The following is a 27,949-nucleotide window of genomic DNA, read 5'->3' as shown; positions in this document are numbered from 1 at the left end:
AACAAATTTTTGAAATATAAATATAAATATATATATATATTTATATATGTTGGTAAGGCTGATTAGTCAGCCTGCATTTGTGGGAGGGGCGGAGGCTCTTCATATACGAGCCACACCCTCACTCTCAGGTGTGTGTTTTCAGGTGCCATTAGCAGACTAGCTTCTCTGGTGGTAGGATTCTTTCTTTGCAGCATGGAGCTTGTTATTTTGCTCTCTGCTACCATAGCATGCACGCGCCTTATTACGTAAGTAGGTTGGGCCGGGGCCGTCTCTCCAGGCCGGTCGGATCCGACTTTGCTAGCGAACGGGAGGCTTTGCCTCAGAATCTGCTACCTCAGGTTTGCTCGTTTGGGCCTAAATACTTCCATTTGCTTTTCAGTTTTGTTTGTTGGTAATAAGAGTTGGTTCCCATAAATCTTTGCTTCGTTCTTCTCGTATGAAAAGTTTCTTTACAGCAATCCAGCTGAAGTAAGAGTTACCCGGGCTGCACCTGACGTCATGTTTGGAGATTGGACGCAGCGTTTATTGTTTAGGCCTTTTGCTGTAGCTGTTCCTTGCCATGTGTCTCCCCCCCCCCTTTTTCCCCCCGCTACCACCATCTTTAAACTTCATGTATTTCACTTTCGTAAGCCGTGTACCGGCGTGGGCTCCCCAGGATACAGCAAAGTCACAGACATGGAAGCAACACTGACACCAGCTTTATATGCAAGAATATAAACTTTACTTTGGAAACAGTATTAACACAAGTACAAACAGTATAAGTAATACCCCAGGCCCACAGTCACCGTCCCTGTCCGAGGGACAGGCCTAGCCTGCTGGCGTACACAGCAGAGCCTACAAGTCGTACTGTGCCGCTATAGAGGACACACCTAACCGGTGGCCGACGCAGCAGACCCTGCAAGTCAATTACTGCTCTGCAGTCCAGTACAGTAAGCCTAACAAAGCTATAACCCTATCTAACTAGCTATACAAGGCCTAGGCTAGTCTCTGTTACTTTAGGCGCCAAACAGTGAAGTACAATTGGTAATCAGGTGTACTAACCTGCGTCCGTTCTGGGCCCTAGGATGCCGCTTACCCGGGATGGCCACCAAGCTCTCAGCAACCGTGCGGCCTTGCTTGATGCTAAGGTTTTCTGTCCATACACTGGAACTGGTCTTCCTGGGACAACCTCTCTTTCAAAGTGCTGGATCCAGACAGGGGACAGCAGATACTCTCCTTCCTTTGAGTATCCATTCACTGCCGGACATCTGCAAGCCAGGATGGAATCGGATTCAGCCCCTCACAGCATAATCCTTCCACCATGTCAGATCAACACTTACTGGTTCACCCAGAAGCATGCTGACTGTGCTGCAAAACAGCGGCTTTTAGTGCCCAGAATGCCAAATGACAGCTCCAATACAATTTAAACATAAATATACAGGCAGAGCTTATCCACAATCTCATACTTTCATGCTCCGCTGTTATCTTGAGCGGCATTTACACTTTTGGCTTTTATTTAACGTCTTATGCTGCATCCGCACGTCTTTACTGTCCTGCACTTTTCTACTCTTGGTTCGTATTCACTCAGATTGGTCTCACATTCAAGCTGCGCTCACCTGTTGGCTGTTACATCTCATTCCGTCCCCAGCTGACAGCCGGATCCGTATTACATGCCTGTTATTACATGTTGTATACTCGGCCTGCAGCCGTAGCTACTACTGTTACTCCGTTTTCATGCTCTGGACGCACCATCCTGGTGTTCCCACCTTGCTCCACTCACAACCAGAGCTGCGTTTATACCAATTTTCATGCTCTGCTTATACCCAAAGTTGTGTTCACACTTCTACTGCTACACCAGGTTGTATACCCCACTCACCAAAGCCGCTTTCCATGTCTGTGGTCACATCAAGTTAATATTCCGTTCACATCCAAAGCTGCGTCCGCATGTCTGCTTTTCACATCTTGTCCTATACTCCTTTCACTACTAGAGCTGCGTCCACATGTCTGCTTTCGCATCACGTCAATACTCTGCTCACTTTCAGGTTGCATTTATACGTCTGCTTTATACCATGCTATTCATGCGCTACCCATACTCGGAGCTGCGCCTATACCATGTTTTTAGGTACCACTCACATCCAAAGCTGCATTCACCCATTTGTTGTTACATCATGTGTTGTACTCTGCTCCAACTCAAAGCTGCATTCTCCTGTTTATTGCTACATCATGGTTTTGCTCAATCTCACCGGGGCAGTCTGCACCCACCGCTCTGGTACCTATCTCCTGACAAACATAACTGCGTTCTTTTCAGGCTTACGTTCCCTTCCTCGGTGGTCTGTCACATTCCATAGGCCTAGTTTCTGTTTAATCCTGGTTCGTATTCACTCAGACTGGTCTCCTTTTACTTCTGGTTCGTATTCACTCAGATTGGTCTCCTGCCCCAGTTCACCAAACAGCTCCTCAGCGGAGGTCAGTGGGCCAGTAAGTTTCCTGCTATGTTTTCACAAGCTGTTCATTTGTTTGTCACGATATGAGACTTCTCTTAGCGAACTTGAAATGCCCCAGGCATTTCATGTTTACGTTTATGGTTCGTGGTGGTTAGTGTTTTATGTATGCACGTGCTTCGGATTACTAATGTCTATATTTTTAACGCCTGTTTGCAGTCATGTTCCTTAGGCCACCTTCTAGCCAATCCAATCATTCAAGTCGCTTCATATGCCATCAGGTCCGGCTTACGTTTTAATTACTTATCGTCACCGCAACGTCATCCCTCTGGCTTCGGGGGCCCTATGACCGATCCGGCCTCATGGCTCTGGGGGCCCCTTGACCGCTTTTCATGTTTTGTTTGTTAAGGGTACGACATGGTTGTAGGCTGGTTAGTGTCCCAGGTTTCTGTTGGAGGTTATGCGAGTCCATGTCTTTGTCTTTCTAGGTTATCGAGTCCCGGTTGCTTACTAAACCCGTTGGGTTAAGGCCCAATCTTTTCCCCAGCCGTCCTTAATTCTAAGGTTCCCTTAGTTCATGGGCCCCTGGTGGTTGCTTCAGCCCCATGGCTTCAGGGGTCTGACCAATAGTTGTCTGTCCACTTGTGCAGCTATGCTTTTGAATGACTCATATCTTTACCTGCTTGCCAGATTATGTTATTAATTTTAGTTAATGTCCGTTATTATCTCCATTTTCTGTCACGTTTCCCTTCGTCTTTTCAGGTCATGCAGTTGAACTATTGGGGTCACCTTCCACGTTGGTCAGGTCTCGTTCCTAACGATATTTCACCTTGCATGTTATTCAGGCCACGTAGTTTATCTTGGGTATCACCTGCCACATTGGTCAGGCTCATGGTTTAAGTCACATGCACCTTATTCATGTCACTTTTCATAGTTATAATTCTAAAAAAAAAAAAAAAAAAAAAAAAAACTCGTCCCCATGGCTTCGGGGGCCCGACGACTGCTTCGGCCCCATGGCTTCGGGGGCCCGACGACTGTTTTCAAACCTGCTGGGCTGATTGCCTGGTTGGTTGTCCATCTGTGCATCTAGGCTTTGGCCCCTATGTATCGCACACATACCTGCTTCCCTAATTTCCTAATAATCCATGTTGATCGCTCCATGTTGATCCATGGCTTCGGGGGCCCGACGACTGCTTCGGCCCCATGGCTTTGGGAGCCCGACGACTGCTTCGGCCCCATGGCTTCGGGGGCCCGACGACTGCTTCGGCCCCATGGCTTCGGGGGCCCGACGACTGCTTCGGCCCCATGGCTTCGGGGGCCCGACTACCTGCTTCAGCCCCATGGCTTCGGGAGCCCGACGACTGCTTCGGCCCCATGGCTTCGGGGGCCCGACGACTGCTTCAGCCCCATGGCTTCGGGGGCCCGACTACCTGCTTCGGCCCCATGGCTTCGGGGGCCCGACGACTGCTTCAGCCCCATGGCTTCGGGGGCCCGACTACCTGCTTCGGCCCATGGCTTAGGGGGCCCGACTACCTGCTTTGGCCCCATGGCTTCGGGGGCCCGACGACTGCTTTGGCCCCATGGCTCCGGGGGGCCGACGACTGTTTTCAGTCCTGCTGGGCTGATTGCCTGGTTGGTTGTCCATTTGTGCATCTAGGCTGGCCCCTATGTATCGCATACATACCTGCTTCCCTAATTTCCTAATATTCCATGTTGATCGCTCCATGTTGATCCATGGCTTCGGGGGCCCGATGACTGCTTCGGCCCCATGGCTTCGGGGGCCCGACGACTGCTTCGGCCCCATGGCTTCGGGGGCCCGACGACTGTTTTCAAACCTGCTGGGCTGATTGCCTTGTTGGTTGTCCATCTGTGCATCTAGGCTTTGGCCCCTATGTATCGCACACATACCTGCTTCCCTAATTTCCTAATAATCCATGTTGATCGCTCCATGTTGATCCATGGCTTCGGGGGCCCGACGACTGCTTCGGCCCCATGGCTTCGGGGGCCCGACTACCTGCTTCGGCCCCATGGCTTCGGGAGCCCGACTACCTGCTTCGGCCCCATGGCTTCAGGGGCCCGATGACTGCTTCGGCCCCATGGCTTCGGGGGCCCGACGACTGCTTCGGCCCCATGGCTTCGGGGGCCCGACGACTGCTTCAGCCCCATGGCTTCGGGGGCCCGACTACCTGCTTCGGCCCATGGCTTAGGGGGCCCGACTACCTGCTTTGGCCCCATGGCTTTGGGGGCCAGACGACTGCTTTGGCCCCATGGCTCCGGGGGGCCGACGACTGTTTTCAGTCCTGCTGGGCTGATTGCCTGGTTGGTTGTCCATTTGTGCATCTAGGCTGGCCCCTATGTATCGCATACATACCTGCTTCCCTAATTTCCTAATAATCCATGTTGATCGCTCCATGTTGATCCATGGCTTCGGGGGCCCGACGACTGCTTCGGCCCCATGGCTTCGGGGGCCCGACTACCTGCTTTGGCCTCATGGCTTCGGGGGCCCGACGACTGCTTTGGCCCCATGGCTCCAGGGGGCCGACGTCTGCTTTGGCCCCTTGGTTTCGGGGGCCCGACGACTGTTTTCAGTCCTGCTGGGCTGATTGCCTGGTTGGTTGTCCATTTGTGCATCTAGGCTGGCCCCTATGTATCGCATACATACCTGCTTCCCTAATTTCCTAATAATCCATGTTGATCGCTCCATGTTGATCCATGGCTTCGGGGGCCCGACGACTGCTTCGGCCCCATGGCTTCGGGGGCCCGACGACTGCTTCGGCCCCATGGCTTCGGGGGCCCGACGACTGTTTTCAAACCTGCTGGGCTGATTGCCTGGTTGGTTGTCCATCTGTGCATCTAGGCTGTTTTGGCCCCTATGTATCGCATAGATACCTGCTTCCCTAATTTTCTAATAATCCATGTTGATCGCTCATTTTATGTTTTGACCGCAAACTGGTCCGGTTCGCCCTACAGCATTATTGTCATGTCTTACGCAGATATTTTGTCTTTCTTTAATTGTTCATGCTTTCGTTCAGGTCCTGCCAGAGGAAGAACAAGTAGGGCAATTCGCTCTAGCATTTCAGTCTCTGATCGTAGTCAATCATATCATGTCAACCAGGTCCCCGCTCAAAGTCTTTGCCTTTTTACCACGACCAGGAATTCATTTTTGCCAGTAGCTTCATTGCTTGCATTCCCTCACTCATGGGAGGGCATAGACAGAATCTTGTATATTATGGCTTCATAGCTTCTTGCCCCACTAACCTCCGACTCCCTACAACCACGTTGAATCGGATTTTGGACAAGGTCCAGCATTTTCTCATGGTAGAAGATTTAGATAGTAGGTCGGTCTTCACGTCTCAAGCGTAAAAACAATTCTCAGGGGCGCACAGTAGAACAAAGCGCGGATAGCTGTTGTCTGGGTAACTATTCAAGGATTCTCTTCCTATCTACATGGTTCTTTTTGGCCCTCATTCCTGCATAGTCTAGGCAGTTAGGCTTTGGTCCCACGATCTCCTGACGCTAGGGCATTGCCAGTACTCGCACTAGAACCAAACTTTATACGTTTTAGTTGGTTTTTATGATCCATTTCACAACGTATTCTCGGTCCTCCATTCCGCTTTGGTGCAGTATCCGCAATATTGAGCATCATGTCTCTGGCCTTGTCATCCACAAGATGGGTTGTAGGTTTCCTACTGGTCTTGCCTCACATACCCCGAATTTTCGCTCTAGATCCCGGATGCCTTGCAGTTGGCTTGGGGATTAGTTTGTACATGCCATTCAAATTCCTTTTCTACCCTACTTGGCTTAGTTTTTGCCCACTTATAGGCCTACCCACGATCATGGCTTAGGGCACACAACAAGCCATTTAGGCAGGTCAGCTAAGACACGCCTAGCTGGGTTAGGTTGTTCCCGTTATTTTCTCCCTAGGGTTCTTCGGATACCTCTTGGCCGTAGCCATGACCACAAGTTGGTAAGGCTGATTAGTCAGCCTGCATTTGTGGGAGGGGCAGAGGCTCTTCATATACGAGCCACACCCTCACTCACAGGTGTGTGTTTTCAGGTGCCCCACCCTCCCTCCCTCCCTTATCTTCTCATTTCCACAGGGTATGCCCACTTATAGGCCTACCCACGATCATGGCTTAGGGCACACAACAAGCCATTTAGGCAGGTCAGCTAAGACACGCCTAGCTGGGTTAGGTTGTTCCCGTTGTTTTCTCCCTAGGGTTCTTCGGATACCTCTTGGCCGTAGCCATGACCACAAATATATATATATATATATATATATATATGGGCTGACAGGCACCGTGGAGCACCTACACTGTCATCCCGCAGAGCAGAGTTTGGAGTCTGTTTTGAAGGCACCATGTGTTCTGGAGTTACACAGAACTTCCAGTAAACTTACCCCACAAAACGAATGCAGCTGTGCTTCATCTTTGTGGACTTGACATAGAAAATCAGATCCTGTAGGTTCCAGAAAAACGTACAGCAATCCGCTCCTCTATAATGCAGATGTCTGTGGGGGGAGAAAATTTCAGGGCTTTCAGGGAAAGATGGGGTAGATAGATTATAGCATGATGGACAACATGTACCGTATATCTATCTACCCCATCTCTCCCTGGAAGCCATGCATTATTCTACCCCTCCAGACCTCTGCATTGTATAGAACCAGATTACCTACGTTTTTCATGAACTTAAAGGGAACCTGTCATCAATTTTATGCTGCCCATACTCACAACAGAATTAAGTAAAGACAGGTGAATTGATTTTAGCGGTCTGTCATTTAAAAATTAAAAATAAGTGGTTGCCGAGAACCAACATCACAATCATTGCAGACTGGGCCTGGATAAGAGTCATGGCCACCTGAGAAGAGTAATGGTTATTCATAAATTCTTGCTCTCTCTGCCCACTTGTTGATGATTGACAGTCTTCTACCAAGTTTTCTCCCTTTCTCTCTAGGAGAGAACAGCCAATTATCAGCAGATGGGCAGGGAGTGCAAATTATGAATAAGATTGAAGATGGTCAGTCAGGAAGAGACAGGGGTGCCTCCCTGAGTTACTGCTCAATTAAACAATAAAGAAAAACTATGGGGGGCAGTATACTAGATAAAATATCACTTTTATTAATTAATAGGAGATAAAAAACGGCCCCTACAGACAAACTACAAGTAAGACATGTACACACACACACACACGCTGGTGCAATGGAGAGACCAGTTGAGTACAAATAAGATGTGGGTAGTGGGCTGGACCAATGGTGGCAGACCGGGCACAACTGTGTCAAATAAGATCAGCTAGCCCTATTGCCTCCCTGCTTGTCCTGGACCGCCCTACAAAATGTGTCCATGGGACGGGGTCCAAAAAAGCCCCGTAAGGGGTGGCCTTGACTGGAACTCTCTTCCTGTATAAGTGACCCTGTTGAGGCCCTGACACAGGGAGAACACAGACCGTCCAAAGGGACGTAAAACACACAATAAAAAAAATAAAAAAAAGTAACCCCACCAACAGATATATCCACTAAAGAGGGGGATAGGGTGGCGGTTATACTTATGTGTCCCGACGCGTTTCTTCACAGGATGCCCCAGGATTCATCAGGGGACACGGGGCAATTACTGCAGGCAGAGTATGGCTGAGTCTGAGGATCACATCAAAAGTGCAAAAAATTGAATAATTACAATGACATAACATAGATGAGCCCCGATGTCGTCAGCCCTCATGGGACCATGGAGGCAAATCACTTACATTTTTGTTTGGCAGCGGTCGGCGTATGGCTCTAAGTCCACCATCAAGCTATGACCCAGGGTGGTGGTGTCCGCAGTGGTGGGGTGACCGGCAACTGACGGGGCGACTAACGCCCCCTTATATAGGCTGTAGGGCCACGTGCAATTTTCCGAGAGCCTCCGGCGCCCCTTGATGACGTCACGAGAGAAGTGCCAGTCATCAGGTCATGTGACCGGAGGGATCGCAATCGCGCATGCGCAGAAACACTTCCATGCGCTTCAGGGGCCCAGGTGGAACGCACAGCTGTATTTCCGCACCACGTGATCGCCGCGATGCGCCCATCTCATAGGCTGTTGTACCATCGCGGGGGTCACGTTATCGGAGCGCAGCAGAACCAAGCTGTCCCCGGTGATCGAGACAAGCCCTGTCAGGCTACATATCCATGAAGGATGGTATCACCTTGGGACATTTAAAAGGGACATGCACAACCGCTCCTTCGGTCTGCATGATATGTTAGCTTGGTTGCCCCCTCACAAGGGTATATCAATGGGAGGGGCTAAACTCCAGTAATTTAGGAGAATCAGATCAAGGCAGGGCCAGGGGGGGGGAGCAGTAACCCGCTCTTTGGTCTAGTAAGGCCATACCCTCCCCGTCCCTCATATGTAAGGGGAATATGACAGTATGTGTCCACTGTTCCCCTATTGGACCAGAAATATATACAGGGGTTAAATGACCAGGAAAACCTATGCTAGGGATCAGACTGGAAGAAAATGGTATTTAGAGGAAGCAACTGAAGTTTAATTGCTCATTTAAGCCATGGGGGGCGACCGTATTCAAGGTGAAAGTCCACCAGCACTCCCTTTGTAAGAGGAGTCTATTCCAGTCTCCCCCCCCGTGTGGGTTTGAGCACCCGTTCGATGGCCATAAAACTAATGGCTGAGGTACGTCCGTCATGGGATACCTGTACATGGCGTGCTATGGGGGTTTCTTTATTATTTCGGATATCCCCAAAATGCTCCCCCATGCGTTTGCGTAACTCCCTAAACGTTTTGCCTATATAGCGAAGTCCATATATACATGTTGCCAGGTAGATCACACCTGCCGTGCGGCAATTCATAAAGCCCTTTATTTGGTAGACGGTATTGTTTGGTTCCCCAACAAAGGTCTTTCCTTGTGAAAGACTGCCGCAGAAACTACAATGTCCACACCTGTGGCATCCTGTCACGGGTGTGTTCAGCCACGTCCGTGGTTTTGCTGATGGGGCAAAGTGGCTGTGCACCAGTCTGTCTCGCAGATTGTTGCCTCTTTGAAAGGTCAGTGAGACAATAGGACTTAGCACATCGGAGAGGTCGGGGTCCATCAAGAGTGTCTCCCAGTGTCGTGCCAGGATTTGCCTCACTTGAGAGGCCGCTGCATCAAATGTTCCAATCACCCGGACAGTACCTTGAGATTCCTTCACCCTATTAGTTGAGGGGTGGAGAAGTTCAGTCCGCGTGCATAATTTGGTTTTTTCATACGCCAGTCTGAGGGTCCTATCAGGATACCCTCTCTCCTGGAATCTTGATCTCAGGTCCTTCGCATGGCGCTTGAAATCACTGGACAATTGCGTTTCAGTCTCAAGTACTGTCCGGTCGGAATTCCTCTCTTGAGGGGCACAGGGTGGCAGCTGTCCCACCTAAGTAGGGAGTTGGTGGAGGTGGGTTTACGATATATGGATGTGCCAAGGCCGCCCTTCCCGTTCCTGCAGATAACAACGTCCAGAAACGGGAGGCGGTCTTTAACAATCACCGAGGTGAACCTCAGGTTGAAGCTGTTTATGTTCAATTCCGAGACAAACCTCTCAAAGTCGCTCTCTGGTCCGCTCCACAGCATGAAAATATCGTCGATGTAGCGTGACCAGAGAGCAACCATGCCGGCGAACCATGGTGACAGTTCGGAAAACACCACAGACTCCTCCCACCAGCCCAGGAGCTAGTTAGCATACGATGGGGCACAAGAACTACCCATCGCGGTGCCCCTGAGCTGGTGGTATATACGTCCGTCGAACTGGAAAAAGTTGCTCACCAAAATGAACCTTAGCAGTTTGAGAGTAAAGGTGTTGTGCTGCCTAAATTGTTGACCCCTGGTCTTAAGGTAGTGACTGCTTGCTTCCAGACCTCGCTCATGTGGAATGGAGGAGTATAGGGCCTCTACATCCACAGAGGCCAAAAACCAGTGTGGCTCGATGCAAATGTCCTCCAACTTCCCCAATAGATCCCCAGTGTCCCTAATGTGAGACGGCAATGATGATACAAACGGGCGTAGCACCTTGTCCACATATATGCCACAGTTTTGGGACAAACTTCCGACCCCTGAGACAATTGGGCGTCCCCTGATAGGAGTGGTCTCCTTATGCACTTTAGGCAGGCAATAGAAGGCAGCCGTGACCGGGTGGAGTGGGTACAGAAACTCATATTCATCACCACTGATCAGGGAGGCTTTTTTTGCTTTTTCAAGGATGTGTTTCAGAGTCCCCTGTAGGTTAATGGTAGGGTTGCTGGGGAGTGTTTCATACCCCATCCCATCCTCCAGGATTGACAAACACATTCTTCTATAGGCCGGCATATCCATTACCACGATATTGCCCCCCTTATCTGAAGGCTTGATGATGATATCTTTATCGCTTTCAAGATCTGCGATTGCCATCCTCTCCTCCCTGCTGCAGTTAAATCTGGGTGGAATATGGTGTATGGTGGTCATATCTGCGGTGACATGTTGTAAAAACAAATCCACGCAGGATACGTCACCCATCGGAGGCATTCTAACGCTTTTATTTTTTAGGGATGTAAAGGGGCCTAGCCCTACAGCATTAGGTGGTGATCGGTCGAGGTTAAAGAGGAGATGGACGTCCTTTAGAATCTCTACAGGGACACCCAGTTCACGGCTTTCCTTCCTATCCTTGAGTTTATGGAATTTGTGCCATTTTAATCTTCGGGCAAAAAGGTGGAGGTCCCTCGTCCACCTAAACATATTGAACTTGTTCGTTGGAACAAACGATAACCCACGTCCCAACAGTTTGAGTTCTACTTGTGAGAGTACGCGGGAAGAGAGATTTATTACCCGTTTGTCTGAGGAAGGAAGGGAGTCTCGTGTGGCCTCTATGACTGGATGTTCCGACTCCTTAGGGGGTAGTAGTGTGCCCCCTGGTCTAAAAAAGGGGAGCCTGATGTCTGTGCCGGGGGATTTTGGAGGGGGATTTGTGGATTCTGTCTTGGGCGATTGTTGCGTCCCCTAGCTCTATATGACCCACGTCCACGCCCCTTGTTCTTGGGGAATCTTTCCCTCTCCACGTCAGATGCTTCCGTGTCCGTGGAGGAAAGATCTGTATTCTGAGTAACTGGTGGGTTAGTCAGAAATTGATATGCCCTATTATCACGGAAGTCCTGAGAGTCCCTATTAAATTGCTTATGTTTGCGGTCCTTCAATTGATATTGAAACCGCTCCACCGTATCCTGCAATTGTATCTCCTTGGTCGGGAATTCTGGTTCAGACTGGAACTTCTTGGCTATCTTGATTTGTTCATTGAGACTGCTTTCTGCTCTACTCAGGACCAGCCTCTCTTCATACAAGAGGAGCTGCATTAATCTTAGAGAACTTGATGTTGCCTCCCTTTCCCATCTCTTCAGGAACTCAGGGTTCCTAATGCGGTGTGCAGGAGTCAGAGTTATACGAAGACCCCTAGGCACAATTCCCTGTTTAATGTAGTGCTCCAGGCCCTGCGCCTCCCACCAAGAGCTATTATGTTCCCTATAGAGACGGGTAAGTTCTGAAAATGCTCCATTCAGGGTAGGGGTGTATTTCTTCTGAACAAAGGATTGCTCAGAGAAAACCACACTGGCCTCTGATACCCAGATGTTCCTGTCTAACCATGTGCTCAGAAATCTGGACATTCCCCTGATAGTACTAAATAAGAATGAAGATGGTCAGTCAGGAAGAGACAGGGGTGCCTCCCTGAGTTACCGCTCAATTAAACAATAAAGAAAAACTATGGGGGGTAGTATACTAGATAAAATATCACTTTTGTTAATTAATAGGAGATAAAAAAAACGGCCCCTACAGACAAACTATAAGTAAGACATGTACACACACACACGCTGGTGCAATGGAGAGACCAGTTGAGTACAAATAAGATGTGGGTAGTGGGCTGGACCAATGGTGGCAGACCGGGCACAACTGTGTCAAATAAGATCAGCTAGCCCTATTGCCTCCCTGCTTGTCCTGGTCCGCCCTACAAAATGTGTCCATGGGACGGGGTCCAAAAAAGCCCCGCAAGGGGTGACCCCGACTGGAACTCTCTTCCTGTATAAGTGACCCTATTGAGACCCTGACACAGGGAGAACACAGACTGTCCAAAGGGACGGAAAACACACAATAAATAATAAAAAACTATTTATTATGAATTATGAATAACCCTGATTCATAATAATAACCATGAATAACCATGACTCTTCTCAAGTAGATTTGACTCTCTTCAAGGCCTGTGCTGCAATGATTATGATGCTGGTTTTCAGCAACCACTTACTTTTAGCTCATGAGTGACACACCGCTGAAATCAGCATTTCTGTTACTATTTTATTCTGCCCTCAGTGAGGTCAGCATAAAGTTGATGACAGGTTCCCTTTAAAGGAATATGAATTTATATGTCAAGTCCACAAAGATGAAGCAAAGCTGCATTTGTTTTGTGGGGTAAGTTTATCGGCTGTTCGATGTAACTTGAGAAAACATAATGCCTTCGAAACAGACTCCAAACTCCGCTCTGCTGGATGACAGTGTAGGTGCTCCCCGGTGCTTGTCAGCCCCTTCCTGGTGAAGTCTGCCCCAGGCTGTGTGATACTACCCCACGTGTGTAGCCAAGCCTCACAGCTAAAGGCTTATTCTGCTGCATGAGCTGCGGTCGATGATCCGGGCTGCGCACTGGTGGCAGCCACCAAGGACCCCGCCAGCAGCCGGGGACTGTGACTGAGTCATCACCGAGGGGAGAGAAAATTCTCCCAACTGCAGAGCCGGGGACACTTCCACACCCGGGCCGAGGCAAGCTGGTTCCTCACTGGCTTCTGTGCTTTGGTGGGCAGAGGAAGGCTGGGTGCTGCCGATGGCTGGAGCACGACATGTGTGTGTCGCTGATCATGTATGGGCCGTGCGATCCGCAGTAACCATGCCTCTTCAAGATAAAAGGAGGATAACAGAGCCACTGCTAAACCACGCCAGTCTTGCTGCCCTCTGGCTTGGAGAAATCAGCACACGGGGCGGCAGGCTGAGTTACCGCAGTGTTCTTCTCTAGACTCGATGTGCCCGATATGGAAACTGAGAGCAGATCGGTGCAGGCAGCGTGTGGAGCTAATGTCGTACTAATTTATTGTTTAGTAGAAAATTGCGGCACACAGCTTCTTAGACTTGCAATTATTCAAGGTTTTATTGTATAGTACCACTTTACATCATTAACATAATCCAGTTACAGTCCCCATATTATAATGGTAGTCACAACCGGTAAGTATGATGACCGAACGTTTCGGCCAGAATGGCCTTCTTCAGTGGTCAAAATCTATAATTAAAGTAACAAAGATGATGAGTGACCTAATTTGAAATGAGAAATATATAAATAAAAAAAATAAAAAAATTGCAAAAGCATGTATAATTAGAGGGGGCAGAAGATGCACTTGTCAAATTATCATATATGTATGCAGCTCCTAGTATGTTGTGCTAAATATCATTGAGAAACATAAAAGAACTGCAAGGGGCAAATGAATGTAACAAGGGTGAGAGGAGGGAAGGACAGGTAGTAAAATAATATGGGGATACAGTGGTCAGCATTTGGAGGCACGGTGATCAAAGAGAGGCACTATGAAGAGTTATGGAGACAATATAGTAGGGTCACAGAAGTGCGGACCAATGTCATGGTCAAAAGCACTATGAAAAGTTATGAAAACAATATAGCAGGGTCACAGAAGTGCAGGGAATGTCATGGTCAAGGATGAATTATGCTGCCGACATTAAGAGCTGGAGTTATGGGAGGCAGGATTCTTACCTGGAACAAACTGTGGTAGGGTGCGCTGGATTACAGGCTAGTGCCTGTGTGTGCGTCTATTTAACCAGCTCAGCTCCCCTAGCTTAAACCCCCTTAATGACCAGACCACTTTTTACAATTCTGCACTACACTACTTTCACGGTTTATTGCTCGGTCATACAACTTACCACCCAAATAAATTTTACCTCCTTTTCTTCTCACTAATAGAGCTTTCATTTGGTGGTATTTCATTGCTGCTGACATTTTTACTTTTTTTGTTATTAATCAAAATTTACCAAAATGTTTGCAAAAAAATGACATTTTTCACTTTCAGTTGTAAAATTTTTCAAATAAAACTACATTTCTATATACATTTTTCGCTCAATTTATTGTTCTACATGTCTTTGATAAAAAAATGCAATAAGTGTATATTGGTTTGCGCAAAAATTATAGCGTTTAAAAACTATGGTACAAAAATGTGAATTTCCACATTTTGAAGCAGCTCTGACTTTCTGAGCACCTGTCATGTTTCTTGAGGTTCTACAATGCCCAGACAGCAGAAACACCCCACAAATGACCCCATTTCGGAAAGTAGACACCCTAAGATATTCGCTAATGGGCAAAGTGAGTTCATAGAACTTTTTATTTTTTTTAAAACAAGTTAGCGGAAAATTCTGATATTTTGTTTTTTTCTTACAAAGTCTCATATTCCACTAACTTGTGACAAAAAATAAAAACTTACATGAACTCACTATGCCCATCACAAAATACCTTGTGGTGTCTTCTTTCCAAAATGGGGTCACTTGTGGGGTATTTATACTGCCCTGGCATTTTAGGGGACCTAAAGCGTGAGAAGTAGTTTGGAATCCAAATGCGTAAAAAATACCCTGTGAAATCCTAAAGGTGCTCTTTAGAATTTGGGCCCCTAGGCTGCAAAAAAGTGTCCCACATGTGGTATCTCCGTACTCAGAAGAAGTAGGGCAATGTGTTTTGGGGTGTGTTTTTACATATACCCATGCTGGGTGAGAGAAATATCTCTCTAAAAGTCAACTTTTACCATTTTTTTAAACAAAGTTTCATTATAGAGAGATATTTCTCTCACCCAGCATGGTTATATGTAAAAAGACACCCCAAAACACATTCCCCTACTTCTCCTGAGTACGGCAATACTACATGTGTGACACTTTTTTGCAGCCTAGGTGCGCAAAGGGGCCCAAATTCGTTTTAGGGGGGCATTTTTAGCCATTTGGATTCCAGACTTCTTCTCACGCTTTAGAGCCCCTAAAATGCCAGGGCAGTATAAATACCCCACATGTGACCCCATTTTGGAAAGAAGGCACCCCAAGGTATTCCGTGAGGGGCATGGCGAGTTCATAGAAGTTGTTTTTTTTTTGCACAAGTTAGCGAAAATTATTTTATTTATTTTTTTCTCACAAAGTCTCCCTTTCCGCTAACTTCAGTTCAATCTTTCATGGACTCACTATGCCCCTCAGTGAATACCTTGGGATGTCTTCTTTCCGAAATGGGGTCACATGTGGGGTATTTATACTGCCCTGGCATTTTAGGGGCCCTAAAGCGCGAGAAGAAGTCTGGAATATAAATGTCTAAAAATGTTTACGCATTTGGATTCCGTGAGGGGTATGGTGAGTTCATGTGAGATTTTATTTTTTGTCACAAGTTAGTGGAATATGAGACTTTGTAAGAAAAAAAAAAAGAAAAAAAAAGAAAATTTCCGCTAACTTGTGCCCAAAAAAAATTCTTCTATGAACTCGCCATGCCCCTCAAAAGTGATCTTTTTATAGCGCCACAGCGATTTTACAGTGTTTTTGCAGTGATCAGAAAAAACTAAAAATTCTGTCACTGCGGTGGGGTGGACTGAACGCAAGTGTGCGCACAAGATCAGGCCTGATCGGGCGAACACTGCGTTTTTTTGTAGAGCCTATAGAACATGCCCTATTCTTGTCCGGAATTGCGGACAAGAAAATACATTTTCTATATAGTTCCGGCAATGTGCGGATCCGCAAAACGCGGAAAGCACATTGCCGGTGTCAGTGTTTTGCGGATCCTCGGTGTCCGTGTTTTGCGGATCTGTGGATTTGCGGATCCGCAAAACACATACGGACATCTGAATGGAGCCTTACAGGGGGGTGATCAATGACAGGGGGGTAATCAGGGAGTCTATATGGGGTGATCACCACCCTGTCATTGATCACCCCCCTGTAAGGCTCCATTAAGACGTCTGTATGTGTTTTGCGGATCCGCAAAAGACATACGGACATCTGAATGGAGCCTTACAGGGGGGTGATCAATGACAGGGTGGTGATCAAGGAGTCTGTATGGGGTGATCAGGGGTTAATAAGTGACAGGGGGGGGGTGTAGTGTAGTGGTGTTTGGTGTTACTTTACAGAGCTGCCTGTGTCCTCTGGTGGTCGACCCAAGCAAAAGGGACCAGGTAGCAGGTATATTAGACGCTGTTATCAAAACAGTGTCTAATATACCTTTTTAGAGGTAAAAAAAAAATCGCATCTACAGCCTGCCAGCGAATGATCGCCGCTGGCAGGCTGTAGATCCACTCGTTTACCTGCCGATCCTGTGAACGTGCGCGCCTGTGTGCACGCGTTCACAGGTAATCTCGCGTCTCGCGAGAGGACGCGCCGGCGCGTCCAGGAGGAATAACAGGGCCGCCGCCAGGACGCAATCCTGCGTTCGGCGGTCCTGAGCTGGTTTAAGTGTGCCGGTGTACGGGCGATATCCGGCACGTGATTCGGAAATCACGTGACCGGAAGTACTGCTATGCATTCCACCAGCGTGTCAGGTGCCTCCAGCTTCCTGTCATATGTGCTTGTGATGTGTGAGGGGGCGGAAAAGAAACAAATAGTCGTATATAGAGTAAATTTGGTTGTATGAGGTGTATAGATGGAGACTAATTGTTGCCTATCTTAATACACATAAATATGTGAGCCAAATCTTGCCTTTGTGTTAGTGGCAAAATACATGTTCATACATATGATCACCGTGCAGCATAAAAAGGAGAACAAATAATTAGTACAATATACATGGTAATATCCACATATGCATATATGAATCTTATTTCAAAATTACTAATCTATATAACTGACCTATGTTTATAAGATTAGGTTATATTCATATTAACTAATCTCATATATTGCGGAAGTACATGAGTACATGAACTAATAAAGAGGATAAGGAAAGGGAGGGGGAGGAAAAGAGGCAAAATATACCAGATTATACCATATTCGTAATTATGATCCTCAACCAACAGAGTGGGTTAAGGAAGGGAGGAGGGAAACCAAATATATGTCACCCTTCCTGGATATTGGAAATTATATCAGCGTGTCTGGAAAAAATGAAAATGAGAAAAAAGTTAAACACGTAAAAAGTTCTATATATTAATAAAGAAATCGCATTCCCAATTTAAACAGTTGGATGATAAAGTTCCAAGCTTGTGGATCCAATGTGCCTCTCGCTGTTTAAGCAATAGGGTTCTATCACCGCCGCTTCTAGGTGGATCCACTTGTTCACGTATTTGAAACCGTAGTTGTGAAACTCGGTGTCTTTCATCCTTGAAATGATGTGGGACGGGTAGCATGATGTGCTCGAGTCTCCCCGACATATGCTAACCCGCATGGGCATTTAAGCAGATAGACTACGAAACTCGAGTCGCACATGAAAAATTCCTTGATAGGGAAAGGCTGTCCAGTACGTGGATGAGTGATGTATTCGCCCTTAATTACGCTTGAGCACTGTGCACAGTGTAGGCAAGGAAAAGTTCTACGTCGTTGGCTCCTCAAAATTGTCTGTCTAGGTATTTTGGTAAAGCTACCTATATCCGCTCTCACCAATTTGTCCTTAATATTTTGTGGTCTCTTATAACAAGTAATGGGTGGTTGATGAAATTCCTCTATGTGTGGGTATGCTTTGTTCAACAGGGGCCAATGTTTCCGTAGGGCCTGGTGTATTTTGGGTATTAGGGGATATTTTGTGACACACGCTATACGTTTTGAATTGGTTGCTCGTGGTTGACCAGTCTCTCCTAGGCTCTGCCTAGCTGCATCAAGTATATGTTGTGGATAACCCCTCATATGAAACTTGTGTGTCATCTCACTACTTTCTACTTTTGTGTCGTTATTGGAAACTATGCGATCGACTCGCATATATTGTGATTTAGGCAAGGAATTCTTGGTGGAGCTAGGGTGACAGCTGTAATGAAGAAGGCTATTGCGATCTGTTGGTTTATGAAATAGATCTAATGTGATAAGGCCCTCTTAATCCAACTTGACCAATGTGTCCAGGAAGCTAATAGCCTCCTGACTTGTGTGCATGGTAAAACTCAATTTCGGATAAATCTGATTAAGGTCCTGTACAAACTCGTGAATGAAAGCTATAGGGACCCTCCATATGCTAAAAATATGGTCTATAAAACATAGCCAAATGATGGAGAATTCCTGAAACAAAGGATGTGTTTATACAAAAGTCTCCTCGAATGATGCCATAAATGCGTTAGCATATGGAGGGGCCACATTCGACCCCATTGCGGTGCCCCTTTCCTGGCCATAAAAAGTGTCGCCAAACATGAAGACATTTTTTGTTATAATGATCCTCAAAAGTTCAAGACAAAACTCTTGTTATTCTACTTGTAATTCTGATTGTGCTTGTAACAATCTGGCTGTGGCCTGAATACCCTTATCATGCTCTATAGATGTGTAAATGCTATTAACAACATCAAGTGTCACTAGTGTGCAATGTGATGGGATGTTCAATTGACGTATTTTAGACAGGAAATCAGATGTGTCTAGTATGAAAGATCTGGAATTTTTGGTAAGTGGTGTGAGGATTTTCTCCATGTAAATCGCCATGGGTGAGAAAATTGAATCACTAGAGGCTACTATGGTGAGTCCTGGGGGGTTATTCAAATTTTTATCAATCTTGGGTAATGTATAGAAGACCGGAATAATCGGGTTCTGTTTGGTAAGGAAGATGGCAGTTTTGGTGTCGATGATCCCTCTGCTGGAATATGTTGAAATAATGTTCGAGATGAGTCCCTAGATCCGTCTTGTAGGGTTCTCAAATAGAATCTCATAAGTGAAATCATCGGCTAACTGTCTCCTAATTTCCCTAAGATAGTCTGCATTGTCTATTACCACTAATGCGCCACCCTTGTCGGCTGGTTTAACTGGTTGGCTGGTTTAATGATAAGGTCCTTGTGTTCTTGTAAGGATTTAAGGGCCATACTTTCTTCAATCGTTAGGTTGTTGGTATGTCTATATTGTCCTAAAGTATTCTTGTTTAATATATCTTTAATCATGTTTTGTGAGAGGGATATATAGGTCTATACTGGATGCTTGTTCCTGGGAGGCATAAACAAGCTTTTGTTCCTGAGTCCTTGTGTGTCGATGGATAATGGGTTGGGAAAATCCGCGAGAATGGCCGGTTTGGTATTGTTTTCATAACTTCTCATAGTGCTTTTGACCATGACATTGGTCCACACTTCTGTGATCCTACTATATTGTCTCCATAACTCTTCAAAGTGCCTCTCTTTGATCACCGTGCCTCCACATGCTGACCACTGTATCCCCATATTACTTTACTACCTGTCCTTCCCTCCTCTCACCCTTGTTACATTCATTCACCCCTTGCAGTTCTTTTGTTTCTCAATGATATTTAGCACAACATACTGGAGCTGCATACATATATGATAATTTGAAAAGTGCATCTTCTGCCCCCTCTAATTATACATGCTTTTGTAATGTTTTCATATTTTTTTTTATATATTTCTCACTTGAAATTAGGTCACTCATCATCTTTGTTACTTTAATTATAGATTTTGACCGCTGAAGAAGGCCATTCTGGCTGAAACGTTCGGTAATCATACTTACCGGTTGGGAGTACCATTATAATATGGGGACTGTAACTGGATTATGTTAATGATGTAAAGTGATACAATAAAACCTTGAATAATTGAAAGTCTAAGAAGCTGTGTGCCGCAATTTTCTACTATTGAGTTACGACTACAAAGTCCTTGCGGGCACCAGCCAATACGGAGTGCGGTACTTCACTTAGTGAGTACTAATTTATTGTGGCCTGTACAAACTTAAAATACAGTTGATAAACAGTTTTGTCAAAGGAAAATATTGCTTTTTATATGTTTGGGAGCAAATTCCTGCTCTAGACGACGAACCTGCTGCTTTCAGAGGTGTCTGTTTATTTTTGTTGTTGCCCAGGTCTGGTGGGGGCCCATTCCTGGGAACACATTCCTGCTGCAAGCAAAGAACTGGCTGCTGTCTGTTCCTGCTGAGTTATGCCGAACTATGTTTAGGCCTTAGACTAGTCCATTAACATGTACCTGTTGCTTCTGCTGTCTGTCCTGATCATGTTAAGTTGTGTGTCGGCCTTACACTCCACCGTTACCTTCATCTGCTGCTGCTGTCTGTCCTGATCTTGATGAGTTAGGCCCAGCTATGTGTATGCCCTGTACTACAGCGTTACCATTTCCCTGCTGCTGTCTGTTCTGTTCCTGTTTATTTACGCCAAAATATGTGTATGCTTTACACTACAGCGTTACCATTTACCTGCTGCAGTCTGTCCTGCTCCTGCTGAGTTTGGTCTAGCTAGGTTTAGGCCTTATACTATACCCTTAACAATTACCTGCTGCTGCTGTCTGTCCTGATCCTGCTGAGGACTACCATCCTGGACCACTTATTCGCCCTTTGACTTTATCAACTATCGAGTATTAGAATTCTCTTAAACTGGTGTGCATGCTTAATTTTTTGCGCATGTTCTCTGTTCATCATATAATGTCAATATTTACATATATAATATTTTTAATAAAATGCAAATCATGCAGTGTTACGCTTCATTCACCCCAAAAACTTTTTTAAATTTATTTTATTTTATCTGTTATTATTTTGCTTTACTTGGGATTTTGGCGGCCCTGGTGTGGTTCTTACTAAAACTAGGTTGGGACCGCATGTGTCCTTCCCCTTTCAAAAGGTCTTGTGCAGTTCACATTGTACAGGACTGATTGAGGACCCAAATTAAATTTTATTATTTTATTTTCTTGTTTGTTTTAATCAGGACTTAGGTTCTAACATAGTGTTGTCGGTCGTCCTGAACAGGATGCCTGAATTCCATGTTGACCTCTCCACATAGTTTGGTGTGACTGGCGTTATACTGATCTGTGTGGTAATCCTGTTTTGGGAATAGAGCGTTATTGCCACATGTATAAATCTATATATACACATTTTTATTTTATGCTACTTGACAACTATGAAATGATACTGTGCACATGAGATTTTTATAGAATCAAAGCTTTTTATTTTTCAATATAAACTGTGGTATATATAATATTCTTGAAGCCATGTCACCATTTTGGGAGTTATTCTTATTTTTTTCCAAGGTTTGCTATCATGTGACTGCAAAGACAGGATGTGTTTGTGGCTCATCTTGCATTCAGTTTCTGTTGTGAACATGTGATCTGTTATCATTTGAACATCCTGTATTTGGACACTATCGGCCTGTGTGTGTTCCTCCTTCGATGCAATAACATTATTGCATCACATTTTTCATTATGTAATGTGGAAGCAATGCGCCAACATGCGCTGTTAACCAAACGGGACGCTATATTGGATCCATGCTGGTTAGTTCTTGACCACCTCCATTATGTTTTTAATCGGTACACTGGATATTTTAATGACAAAATAGCTTTTTGACATATATTTAAAATCTGGAATTGTGATGAATTAAGGAGATAATATGAATTCACCTACTTTAATGGAAGTTAATTATCTCTTAACAGTATGGATACTTAAATATTATTGAATAAAAAAATTAAAAAAATCACCTGAGTTTGTAATTGGCACCATTCACTTTTATCACTGGCTTGAGAAAGGTCCCATTGTGTGGACTGAAACGTCGCTTTGGCTGAATAAATTTTCTTGAGGCCGTACCGTGTCATGCGTATATATATATATATATATATATATATATATATATACACACACACACACACATATATTATATTTTTTAATTTTCTTGTGGGCTTTACAATCTTAAAAATCCTTTAAAATACAAAAATGGCAAAGGAATTATATTGCAATTCCTGCTGCCAACAAAGAACATACTGCTGTCAGAAGTTTATACTTTTTTTTTTTTTTTTTGGGGGGTTGCCACGGTCTGGTGGGGGCCCATTCCTGGGAACATATTCCTGCTACAAACAAAGAACCGGTATGTGTAGGCCTTATACTACACCATTACCAATTACCTGCTGTTTTCAGTCCTGATGAGTGTGGTGGAGTTATGTGTAGGCCTTATACTACACCAATACCATTTATCTATGGATGTATGTGTGGTAGAGTTTGAGCGAGCTATGTGTAGGCCTTTTACTACACCTTTTACCATGTATCTGCTGCTGCTACTGTCTGTCCTGATCCTGCAGAGTTTTGTGTAGGCCGTTTACTCCACCATCACTTTTACCTGCTGCTGCTGTCTGTCCTGATCCAGATGAGTTTGCCCCAGGACTAAAGGGGCCTTCCTGCAACCTTATAGGTTAAAATTAATAAAAAAATCTAACAATATCTAAAAATGAAAGCACACATTATAATGTAAAGAAATATTTATTAACAATGTTGATTAGCAAATATGCCTTTAAGGCAACTTTTTTAGTTGTTTATGGAGGTCCAGCAACTCCTGAATCCCCTTATGGTGCAGCTCCTCCAGCTGATACTCCTTCTTATCCAGATGCCGCTGCTGCTGATGTAACCTCCTTTGCTGCTCCCGTATTATATTTTGCTGGGCGCTGATCTCCAGCATTGCCCTTTGGTCGGCCTGCTGCAGCTGCATAATTATTTTTTTTAATTTATCAATTACTGTTAGGATTTAAAAAATATTAAAATTTCTTTCAATTAAGATTAAGAGGCAATTAGATCATTGTGTGTAGTATTTGGTAAAGCACTGACAATTTACATTACAATTTGTTAGTTAATGATATTTATGATGATTATATAGCTTGTATTTAATTGGTTAGTTTGTGATAGTTATGTAGAGTATAATGTTATTTAGTTGTTTAGTTATTGTTTTTTTATGTAGATTACATAGTTAGTGTCCAGTATTGTTGTTTTCTATTACTGTAGTGTGTGTTGTCCCCTCATTTTTTGCCCTTGGTTTCTGTAGATGTTATGGATACAGAATTATATTGCTGTGTGCACATATTTACACTCCTGGTGGGGGCTGGTGACAACCTCCTCCTTTTCTTCCTCATCAGGAGCTGAGGGGGGGGGGGAAATGTGGCTGCAGAGAGGGACCAGCCTCTTCGGCCTCCACCTTTTCACCAACATCAGGTGGTGGTGGAGCATCTGCATGCTGGGGGGGTCAATCATGCTCTCCCTCCTCCTCCTCTAATACCGAGACCACAACCACCACCATATCCTCTGTAGAAGGCCTGCGCCATACAAAGGGAACTGGAATCCCTGTAATCGTATAATGTTCAGAATTTAGACAAACAACTCAGAACTCATAACAAATGCAAATTCACCCCTTAATGACTGGGTCAAAAAAAAAAAAAAAAAAAGGGAAAATAGAAAGGAAAGAGGGAAAAAGGAAAAGAAGGAAAAAGAAGGGAAAGGAAAAAGGAAACATTTTTTAAAAGGAAAGAAAAAAAGAGAAAAAAAAAAATAAAGAAAAACAAAAAAAAAAAGCATGAACAAGGTATGGCTCCAAAAGCTAGTATGCGCTCGGCTGACCTCTCAAGTCAGAAACTCGGGTCCAAAACTGTTGAAACAACAAAAATAGACCAGTTTTTGAGGTCTCCGAGGGTTAATACGAGGGGCGGACAAAAGGAACCTGTCACAAAAAAAAATGACGATTCAGAGATGACTGATTTAGAACCACAAAAAGCCTCTAGATACCCTCTTTTTCGGTCCTTAACTCTTTGGTACTATTTATGGATAAATGGCCAGAGTGTCCAACACTGATTATTGGCGACTTTAACTGTGTCATTGATCCTGTACGTGATAGGGTCTCTACGAGTGTCAGGAGTGACAGCCCGGTCCAGGGGTCTCCCCTGGCACGATTTTGCCTGGAGGCTGGATTTGAAGATGCATGGGAATATCTAGGACAGGGGAAAAGGGCTTTTTCATGTTTTAGCAAAGCAGGTAAATCGATGTCCAGAATAGATCTTGCATTGATAAGTAGGAAACACGTGAAATTGGTAAAGCGAATGAAATATGAAACGAGGTCAATATCGGATCACTCTCCGTTACTACTTGAACTCTGCCTATCTCAGGAAAGATATACACCAAAACCTCCTTTTAGACTAAATCCTTATTGGCTATCAGTTATAAAGACACATGAAATAATTCAAAATGAAATTGGCCGATTCTGGGATAATAACTATGGCTCAGCAAAAATTCAAGTGGTATGGGATACTTTTAAGGCGTATATGAGGGGATTGATGGTTAGTAACATCGCGAACCTTAGAAAGGAGTACGGGAAGAAACAGAAAAATCTAGAAGAACGTGTAGCACTGGCGACAGAATCCTTCTACATGAACAAGACGGAGGAGAACAGGGAAAATATGCAAAGAGCCACACAAATATATTCTAAGTTTTTATTGGACAAGGCCCAACAGAGCCTTTTCTTTAAAGGGCAAAAATACTTTACCGAGTCAGGGCGACCCGGTAAATTATTGTCCAGAGTAATTTCAAGTCAACAATCCAAAAAATATATAGATAAGGTTTGATTGATCGATGGTAGGATGGTCACTAGACAGGGTCCGGTAGAGAAAGCCTTTGTTGACTATTTCCTTGATTTGTATAAAGCCGATTCCAACATCACAGATGATAAGATAGATTTCTATCTTGACAGGATTATTGTTCCAACTATTACTGAGACGCAAAAGAAAGCACTTGAATTAGAGGTCTCAATTCAGGAACTTGAGGGAGCTATTAAATTATGTTCAGCTAACTCCACTCCTGGTTCAGATGGGCTCCCATATGAATTTTATAGTAAATATAAGGATTGCATTCTCCCGAGACTGCTGGAGGTCTTTGCTGAATCAATGGAGGATGGGAAGCTGCCAGATTCAATGATGGAGGCTGTAATAATATTAATTCCAAAAAAAGGCAAGGACCCTTTAGATTTAGAATCTTATAGACCAATCTCACTGCTTAATGCAGATGTAAAGCTTCTTGCGAGGGTCCTGGCTACAAGGCTTTCTAGGGTCATTTCCTCTGTTGTCCATCCGGATCAGGGTGGCTTTATCCAAAACAAGGGCACACATCATAATTTACATCGGCTTTTTTCTAATATTCAGGCCCCTGGGGGGACCGCTCGCTCCATCCTGTCATTGGATGCCTCTAAGGCCTTTGACAGGGTGGAGTGGCGCTTCCTCTGGAAGGTTCTGGCAAGGATGGGCTTTGGGGAAAAGTTTATACGTACTCTTAAGTTATTGTATAGATCTCCAAGGGCAAAATTGAGTCTTAATGGAATCCTGAGTAGTAGCATTGATTTAAATAGAGGCACGCGGCAGGGCTGTCCATTATCCCCCTTGTTATTTGATATTTATATCGAACCCCTTGCAATGGCCATCAGGCAGGATGATCAGGTTAAAGGATTTGGTACGTTAGGAGTACAAGACCGTATCTCCTTATATGCGGATGATGTTCTGTTTTTTATAGACCATACCGAAATTACTCTTCCTAGGATTATCCAAATGGTTAAAGTATTTGGTGAGGTGTCTGGTCTTCTTATAAACTGGGCCAAGACCAGCTTGATGCCATTAGACCCCCTGCCACATAAAGAGGTTCTTGTGACACAGTTAGACATTGTTGACACTTTCCAATATTCGGGTTTGACTATATCACCTCGGGTTGAAAATTTTGTACAACTTAATTTGATCCCCATAATGGTAAGGACTAGAGCTAAAATAGGGATCTGGCTGAGACTTCCCCTATCTAGAGCTGACCGAGTTTCACTAGTTAAAATGGTGATACTACCACAATTTCTTTATGTGCTCAGGAATACACCTATTTGGATACAAGATAAATATTTTAAACTCATGGAAAGAATAATTAATGATTTAATATGGGGAAGAAAGCGAGTTCGAATAAAGCTGGAATATTTGTACAGATCAGTGGAGTGTGGGGGTTTAAATCTCCCTTACTTTAAAGGGTACTTTATTGCAGCCCAGCTATTGATGTGCTATGAATCAGAGAACAGTGCATTGCTGGGGAAGTTGGTAACTAGCCATGCCCACAATAATATTTTTACCTTGTTGGAATCTGGTCTATTGAAGAATTATGAGCGTGGCTATAGAGAGACTATAAAATTGCTCCTGAAAGTGTGGGCGACAACTAGGACATGGTTGAAGGTTAGGAGTTCACTTACATTTACGCCCCTCTGGCATAACTTGTACTTACAAAGGCTAGATGATATTGCAGCTGACACATTTTGGCAGAAGAATAAAATTCTGTATATTTCACAGGTAGTTAAAGATAGAGAAATCAAACCATTTATAGAGATGACACATAATATAAGTAACCTTTCATGGTTTAGGTATTTTCAATTGCGTTCAGTACTATCCAGTTTGGATGATAAATTGGTGTTGGATATAGATAATTCATCCTTTTTGAATGATTGGGTAGGGGGTACACTGTCTAGAATTAGGGATGAGCGAACTCGAACTGTATAGTTCGGGTTCGTACCGAATTTTGGGGTGTCCGTGACACGGACCCGAACCCGGACATTTTCGTAAAAGTCCGGGTTCGGGTTCGGTGTTCGTCGCTTTCTTCGCGCTTTTGTGACGCTTTCTTGGCGCTTTTTGAAAGGCTGCAAAGCAGCCAATCAACAAGCGTCATACTACTTGCCCCAAGAGGCCATCACAGCCATGCCTACTATTGGCATGGCTGTGATTGGCCAGAGCACCATGTGACCCAGCCTCTATTTAAGCTGGAGTCACATAGCGCCGCCCGTCACTCTGCTCTGATTAGCGTAGGGAGAGGTTGCGGCTGCGACAGTAGGGCGAGATTAGGCAGATTAACTCCTCCAAAGGACTTGATTAACTGATCGATCTGCAGCTGTGGATCATTGAGCTGCTGATCCTCAATTGCTCACTGTTTTTAGGCTGCACAGACCGTTTGTCAGTCACATTTTTCTGGGGTGATCGGCGGCCATTTTGTGTCTTGTGGTGCGCCAGCACAAGCTGCGACCAAGTGCATTTAACCCTCAATGGTGTGGTTGTTTTTTGGCTAAAGCCTACATCAGGGTGAAGCTGTCACACCAAGTGCATTTAACCAGCAATAGTCTGTTCATTTTTTGGCCATATACAAAATCAGGGGCAAGCTGCGCCTGTCACCAAGTGCATTTAACCCTCAATGGTGTGGTTGTTTTTTGGCTAAAGCCTACATCAGGGTGAAGCTGTCACACCAAGTGCATTTAACCAGCAATAGTCTGTTCATTTTTTGGCCATATACTAAATCAGGGGAAAGGTGCGCCTGTCACCAAGTGCATTTAACCCTCAATGGTGTGGTTGTTTTTTGGCTAAAGCCTACATCAGGGTGAAGCTGTCACACCAAGTGCATTTAACCAGCAATAGTCTGTTTATTTTTTGGCCATATCCCAGTCTAATTCTGTCACTAAATCCATACCGGTCACCCAGCGCCTAAATACTAGGCCTCAAATTTATATCCCGCTTAATCTGTCCTTAGTGCTGTAGCTGGGCGAGTTATTTAGTGTCCGTTCAAGCACATTTCTTGTT

This window comes from Bufo gargarizans, chromosome 6 (genome assembly GCF_014858855.1).
Source record: "Bufo gargarizans isolate SCDJY-AF-19 chromosome 6, ASM1485885v1, whole genome shotgun sequence".
Taxonomy (NCBI): domain Eukaryota; kingdom Metazoa; phylum Chordata; class Amphibia; order Anura; family Bufonidae; genus Bufo; species Bufo gargarizans.
The sequence above is the reverse complement of the archived record's forward strand: the minus strand, read 5'-3'. Positions refer to the sequence as shown.